Here is an 8,058-nt window from a genome sequence, read left to right as displayed (position 1 = left end):
TTCTTAGAACATGAGTGAATAGATTTGTGTTTTAGTTTCCTTCTGTGAATGTTTGTGTGTGTAAGAGAGAAAGGAGAGAGGATAAAGATTTATTGAAACTGTTCAAATGTTAGTTTCTGTGAAAAAATAAAATTATGTCTAACATAATTAGATGGATCATTGGTTTAATCCTGAAACTGTGTGATTTTGAGGAAATTTTTTTCTATTTTGAAATCTATTATATCTAGTAATAGCAAAGCACTCAACTCAGTTTTCCTTTGAATCATTTAAAATATCAAAAATTTTGCCCTTTACCTGATTGTATTTTAATATTTAAATTAAATTTCTTGTAAGAAACTTGTAGTTGGCTCTTGCTTTTAATCTAACACGTGCAATTTTTCACATCGTCAGATTTGAATCTTTAATATTACTTGTTTTTAAGTTGTCCCATATATTCTTTTCTGTGTACTTTAGTATTTTGTTAAACATTTCTGGCTTCCAAACTTCTTTGGTTAATTTTGTGGCTGTTTTAGGATTTATGCTTTACATCTTTGACTTTTCACAATCTGCCTTTAAGATATTACCAGATGCTTTCACTCACTTGTACAACGTAAATAAGTGAAACATAGAGGCATAAAACAAGAAAACTAGCTCCTGAATTTGGTGAATTATATTTTTAATATAGTCAACAAACAAAAAGAGATATTGGTCTTTTACATATATTAATTAGTTGTTTTCTAATGAAGTCAAACCTTTCTGAAACACACTTTAAACATACACAGTGATGCGTGGGAAGCTGAAGCCTAAGTAACTCTCTAGCAGTCTCTCCAGAGGCCTGAACAAGGATGCAGCCCACCTTTACTAAGGTCAGTCTAAAAGGTTATGTGAGGCATTGTGACAAGCCAGAGGGAACACTGATGCCAGTAGCCTTGGGAGAAAAACAGTTTAGACAGAACATATCCTGTGGGTTGGAAGAAGTAATTTTTGCTATCTATGTAGCCAGGTGCTAGGGGGAGTTAGGTTAGGAGATCATTGTTAATTATGTAGCTAGATAACTTGAGGAATCTTAGGGAAAAAACTTACTATGTTACCTGTGTAACCAAAGGCCTTGAGAAGTTCTCTAAGGGTTTGCTCTTTTTACTTCTTTTTACTGCTCTTTGTTTGCCCTCCCCACCCCACCATGAATGATATATCATGAACTGCCCTCTTTACAATAAACAGAAGCTAGCTGGTTTTTACTAGTTTCCCCATTTTCTTTGACTGTATCTTGTGTCTGTGTGTTTTAAACCCATATTCCTCTGAGAGATTAACCCATGTTTGTGGTGTCTGCAAGGGCAGGGAGGCCAGTGATGTGTGTCTACTGTCTCAATAAATTTGAAAATAATTTTTGCTAATAGTTTTATTAAACTTAAATGACTATTAATATTAATTTTAAATAATTAAATGTCTGTTTTAATTGTGTATGTTTAATCTCTACAATACATTATTACTTTGGTTCAAACTTTTGTTTCTTTTCTTTTTCTCTCACCCACATTCTCTTTCTCTTGCTCTCTCTTTTCCTCCCTCTTTCTCCCCTTTCTCATCTTGACCAAGTTTTCTTCTACCTACAAAAGATCTTTTACTAGTTCCTATTTTGAGGTGGTCCAGATGATTAATATTTCATCTTTTTGGGGGGGCACACCCTGTAACGCTCAGTGGTTACTCCTGGCTCTGTGTTCAGAAATCACTACTGGCTTGGGGGACCATATGGGACACCAGGGATAGAACTGAGGTTCGTCCAGGGTCAGCATGTGCAAGGTAAATGCCCAACCGCTGTGCTACCACTCCGGCCCATAATATTTCATCTTTTGCGTGTCTGAAAGTATATTAATTTAACTTTATCAGATATATTTCCATGTTTACAATTTTAATAGATGTTTTTTTCTTTTTTTTTCATTTTTGAGTACACCCAGTGGTGCTCAAGGGTTACTCCTGCCTCTGTACTCAGAAGTCGCTCCTAACAGGCTCGTAGAACATATGGGATGCTAGGAATCGAACTGAGGTCTGTCCTGAGTCAACTGCATGCAAGGCAAACACCCTACTGCTGCGCTATCACTTTGGCCTCAATAGATATTTCTTTTTATGGTTAAATTTTGAATATATTGATTAAGGATCTAGCACAATGTAAGAATGTATCTTTCAAATGTATGAGTTCCTGCTTCTGATCCCCCAGCACACATATACAACAAGAACATATATTATTTTCTATTTGGTTTTGCTTCTAGCAAAAGATACATTATAGTTTCAATATTTTCTGCTCTGAATAAAACAACTCCTTTACTTGACAGGTTTTAAAATCTCATTTTCATCTGTGTTAACTTACTTTTATTTTGTATTGGAATCATTATCTTCCTGTTTCCTAAATATTAGATATTACTAACATAAAGAGTATATAATGTTTTTAACTTGAGGATATTTTAGCCAATATTTCTAAAACATTTTACTGCCCATCATTTCATCCCTATCCACTTGATTACATTCCTTATTGCTATAATTTGGGGCAAAATTATAAACCATAATCAAGTAAATTTCATTATGATCATAGCAATCAACGTAGAGCAAGCATTTGACAAGATCCAACACACATACATGATAAACAACTTGAATAAAATAGGCCTGAAAGAGCCTTCCTCAAGATAATAAAAATTATATATAAAAAGCCCATAGCAAATATTTTCTTAATATTGGAAAACTGAAAGTATTCTTCCTGAGATCAGGCATAAATCAAAGATGTTCATTGCCCCCACCTTCATTTATCTTTGTATTAGAAGTAATTGCAACAACAATCAGGTAAGAAAAGAAAATCAAAGGGGTCCATTTGGATAGTTTTAATTGTTATATCATTAATTTCAATAATATTTATTCTGCAGTGTATAATCTTACTTATCATATCTGATGTCATTTTTCTTTTCCTTTTCCTTTTTCTTTTTTTGGTTTTTGGATCACAGTGGCATACTCCTGATTCTGTGCCCTGAAATCGCTCGTGGCTCAGGGGACCATATGAGATGCCAGGGATCAAACCTTAGTCCATCCTTGGGTCAGCCACATGCAAAGCAAATGCACTACTGCTGTGCTACCCACTCCTGACCCTTTCCTTTTATTTTTAATTAAATTTATTTATTTTAGTAATTTTTTCAAAACTTGTTTTCATACTTGTTATTAATCATTATTTTAGACACTTGTTTACAAAGTTGTTAATAAAAAGTTACCAATACTTGTTATTAATATTTATTCCTGGCACTCAATATTCCATCAAGAATATAAAATTCCCGGGACCGGCAAGGTGGCGCTAGAGGTAAGGTGTCTGTCTTGCAAACGCTAGCCAAGGAAGGACCGTGGTTCAATCCCCCACCGTCCCATATGGTCCCCCCAAGCCAGGGGCAATTTCTGAGTGCTTAGCCAGGAGTAACCCCTGAGCATCAAATGGGTGTGGCCCAGAAAACAAACAAAAAATAAACAAAAAACAACAACAACAGCAACAACAGAATATAAAATTTCCTCCTATCTGGTCATCAATTTCCCAAGCTTTCTGTAATCTGCCTTTTGGAAGGTAGGAATGATGTACTTAATGATTACTACTGGGAAGTCAAAATTAAAATTATGAGGCATATAGCTGCACGGTACACAAATTTGAGGATTTGTAGTGTTGGACTGATGAGTGCATATGGTGATAGCTCTGGTACATAGGGGTCCTCTGAAGGGCCCTAGTGTGATCAGCTATAAATTTGGTATATTCATGAGTTTTGGGTCACTCCTGGCAGCGCTCAGGGGTTACTCCTGGCTTTATGCTTAGAAATCGCTCCTGGCAGGCTCTGAGGACCATATGGGATGTCGGGATTAGAACCACCGACCTTCTGCATGCAAGGCAAATGCCTTACCTCCATGCTATCTTTCCGGCCCCTGAGCCTCTCTTTCAAGAGCTACATGAATCTACGACATTTGCTTTTGAGCAGACAAGGCTCTGATTCATTGGTGTAGCTGCCAGGGGATTCTGGAAGTATAGGGACAAGAAGATGGGGGCAGGAGGGGAGTGGTGGTATCCCAGCCTAGCTCCAAAACTTCCTGAATATGTCAGCCACAAAACCTAAACTTTAAATTATTTATTTATAACCACGTACAAATTATTTATCTATAATCATTTCCAAATATCATGACATTTTGTGCATATTGTCACTTTTTTATTTATTTGTATGAAGGCATCATGATTTTCAGAGTGATTCATAGTTGAGTTTCAGGTATAAAATATCTCTGCACCAGTTCCACCACCAGTATCAACTTCCTTCCATCAGTGTCCCTAGTTTCCTCACACGCACTCCCAAGCCCCTACCTCCTTAATAGGCACACTTTAAATTTTGAGTTATTACTTCCTTTAGAGCTAGTATGTCTTTGTTAAGTTTACGTCTGGTTTACCTATTATCAAGGGTGACAAGTTAGTGTTGAAGTCTGCTATTATTATTGTGCTAATACTGATGTCTTTCTTCAAGTTCATCAGCAATAATTTTAGGTATTTTGCTGGCCCATCATTGAATGCATAAATATTTAAAAATGTGATTTCTTCCATATCCATCTCTGTTTCTTATAACCTTTTTTAGCCTAAATTGGGAGCCGTTTCATATTAGTATGGCCATCCCAGCATTTGTAAAGGAGTTATTTGTTCAAATGATTGTTCTCCAGATATTGACTTTAAGCTTCTGTTTATTCTGACTATTCAGATGTGTTTCTTGCAAGCAGCAAAATGTTGGATTCAATTTTTTAATCTATTTTGCCACTCTGTGTCTCTCAATTGTTGAATTTAGTTTATTAACATTGAGAGAGTTCATATTTTTGTAGGAGTTTGGTATGATGTTTTCAGTTTTTATTTTAAGTTTGAGTTTGAGTCTCTACTTTTCTGAGCTGTTGTATATCCATGAAGTTTTGTATCATTTTTTCAAACCTGAATGTAAGTAAGCCTGGCTGGGTGAAATAGTCTTGGCAAAGCATTCATTTTGTTAAATTTTGTAACTATATCCCACCACTCACTTTGGTCTTGATTTTTTGGTAATAAATTCGCTGTAAATATTAAAGATTCTTTTTTGTATGAAATTTTCCATTTTGAATTTTCTGACTTCAGTACTCTATCACTGTATGACGTCCAACCTTTTTGGAAAACAATATGGACATTTCTCAAAAGCTAGAAATTGAGCTTCCAAGAAATCCAGCATTACCATTCCCAGGGATATAATCCAGGAGCACAAAATGCAATACAAAAATTCCCTCTGCATTCCTATGTTCAGTGCAGCACTATTTACAATACTTAGAATCTGGTGGGTGGAGGGATGGTGCAAAGGTAGAGCATTTGCCTTGCACACAGCTGACCCAGTACAGACAATCCCCCAGCATCCCATATGGTCCCCCAAGTCAGGAGCGATTTCTGAGCATGGAGCCAGGAGTAACCCCTGAGCATCACCGGGTATAACCCCCCAAAACAAAACAAAACAAACAAAAACCCTAATATTTAGAATTTGTAAACAACCTAGGTGCCTGACAACAAATGAATGGCTAAAGAAACAGTGGTACGGCTGCATAATGTATTATTATACAGATTTTTGGATAATGAAGTCATGAAAATTGCTTATAGTGGATGGATATAGAGATTATTATGCTGAGTGAAATGAACCAGAGGAAAGGAATAGACATAGAATAATGTCACTCATTTGTGGGATATAAGAGAAAAGGAGATAGTATGGTAGTAATATCCAGAGACAATAGAGAGAAAGGTCAGGAGGTCAAGATCAGGATAAAAAGCTAGCCACAAAGATTGGTTAGTGTAGAGAGATTAGAGAAGGGTCTAGTAGGACAATTATAGCTGGAACTGATCGTTCTGAACAAGAAGTAGGAACTGAAAGTAGAGAAGCTAAAAGGCAAGGCACCCTTCCATTAACAATAGTACTATAGTGCAAATAAGAGAGAGAGAGAGAGAGAGAGAGAGAGAGAGAGAGAGAGAGAGAGAGAGAGAGAGAGAGAGAGAGAGAGAGAGAGAGAGAGAGAGGATGAAAATTGCCTGCCCAGGCAGGGCTGCGGATGGGAATGGAAGGGAAATGGAAGACATCAGTGACAGGAAGGGTGCACTGATAAAGGATGGTACATTGTAGACTGAAACTCAACAATGAACAATTTGTAACCACGGTGGGTGCTTAAATAAAGCAATTAAAATAAAATAAAAATTAGTTATAATTTGGATCCCTTGCTTTCTGTTTTTAACATTAATGAGGATACTACCTGTGGACTTTTTATAGACATCCATTATTAACCTAAGAAAGGTCTCTCCACTCTTACTTGGTTGAATTTTTTTTAACCATGAATCAATATTGGATCCCATTCAAAATATTTCTCTGTATTGACTGGTATGACAAAGTGATTTTGATTTTTTTGATATAGGGTATTATTTTGATTGATTTATATAATTGAACCATTCTTGCATCCCTGGTATGAATTCCATTTGATATTTGTGTATTTTTATATGAGACTAGAGTTTTTATCTCTAGTAACCAGGTGGGATTCTTGACTTGCATGCAGCCACTCCATTTCAATTCTCAGATTTCAAAATTCCTGATGTGGCTCTTTTTATTATATATAAATATTCTCAACCATTTGAACATACAAAAGCAGCCAATATATAGTTATAATATTCTCAGATAATTTAATCAAATGTATATTTTCTGATTCTATTTTAACTTATTAATAACTATACTATGAATAATGTCCCTGAGACTTTGCATGGATGTCACTATTTAATTTGACGCTATACATTGTGGTTTAAACTGTGATCTCCTGGGTATTTTTTTTTTTTTTTTGGTTTCTCGGTCACACCAGGCAGTGCTCAGGGGTTACTCCTGGATCCATGCTCAGAAATTGCTCCTGGCAGGCTCGGGGGACCATATGGGACTTCGGGATTCGAACCAATAACCTTCTGCATGAAAGGCAAATGCCTTACCTCCATGCTATCTCTCCGGCCCTTCTCCTGGGTATTTTTATGTTTCTATAACTGTTTCTTTATATTGTTCTGTGATTAAGTCAATTTACTTGGAAACAGATTTATCCCTTTACATCTTGTTTTTATAATTTGTTAGGTAATTTTGAAGCAGTGTTTAATCCACAGTTATTCATTTCCCACTACCAAAAAATGACCTTCTGTGTTCTCTGTCCATTGCACATGACGTATGAGTTTTTTCAGTCCGAATGGTGGGTATAGATTCTATTTCCAGCCATTTATGAACACTAGTCACTGCTTACTCTGACCTTTTCTCCAACTTAAGGTCATTTTCTCACATACATTTACTCAGTTTACTTAAGGGAGGGCATTTGCAGGTTTCCAGACATTTCAATGCAATTTTCTCCTCTATGATAATTTGTCCTAAGAACTCTAGCTATATAAATCTCCCTGTACAAACATAGTCAAATCTTTTCAGGCCAGAGAGCCCTCTTCCATTTTACTCAATTCATCCTCTCTAAGTAATTAAACTAAGATAGTAAATTGGCACCATCACAAACTTCATTTCATTTCCTATTTCTCTGATATCACTTTTGTTGATGACGTATATTTATCTTTGGTTTTTGATTAGGTGAAAAAATTTTATTATGCCATTATTTGCAATAGTTAAATACTAATGCTTTATCTGTATAATGTTGCCACAACACACCAGTCACCAGAGTTGTTAATATCCCTTCACCACTGTCCCTAGAACCCTTCTCCTTCTCTGCCAGTTCAGTGGACTCAGCTCTGTTGGCAGAATCTCAATGTATGTTGACATTGGCTACTGTCTATTCTCTTCGTTTCTATGTACTCCACGTATGGCTATCACATATTTGTCTATTTTATTTTGACTCCCTTTACTTAACCTGGCATCCTCCAGTTCCATACAAAACATATAAAATCCAACATTTCATCTTTTAGTTGATCAGTGTGCCATTGTGTGCATGTGGCACAATTTTGGGGGGGGAGGTGGTACACCCTGCAGAGCTTAGGAGTTACTCTCTGATCTGCAGTTAAGAGTCATTCCT

Source organism: Suncus etruscus, chromosome X (assembly GCF_024139225.1).
Source record: "Suncus etruscus isolate mSunEtr1 chromosome X, mSunEtr1.pri.cur, whole genome shotgun sequence".
Taxonomy (NCBI): Eukaryota; Metazoa; Chordata; class Mammalia; order Eulipotyphla; family Soricidae; genus Suncus; species Suncus etruscus.
Note: the sequence above shows the minus strand (reverse complement) of the source record.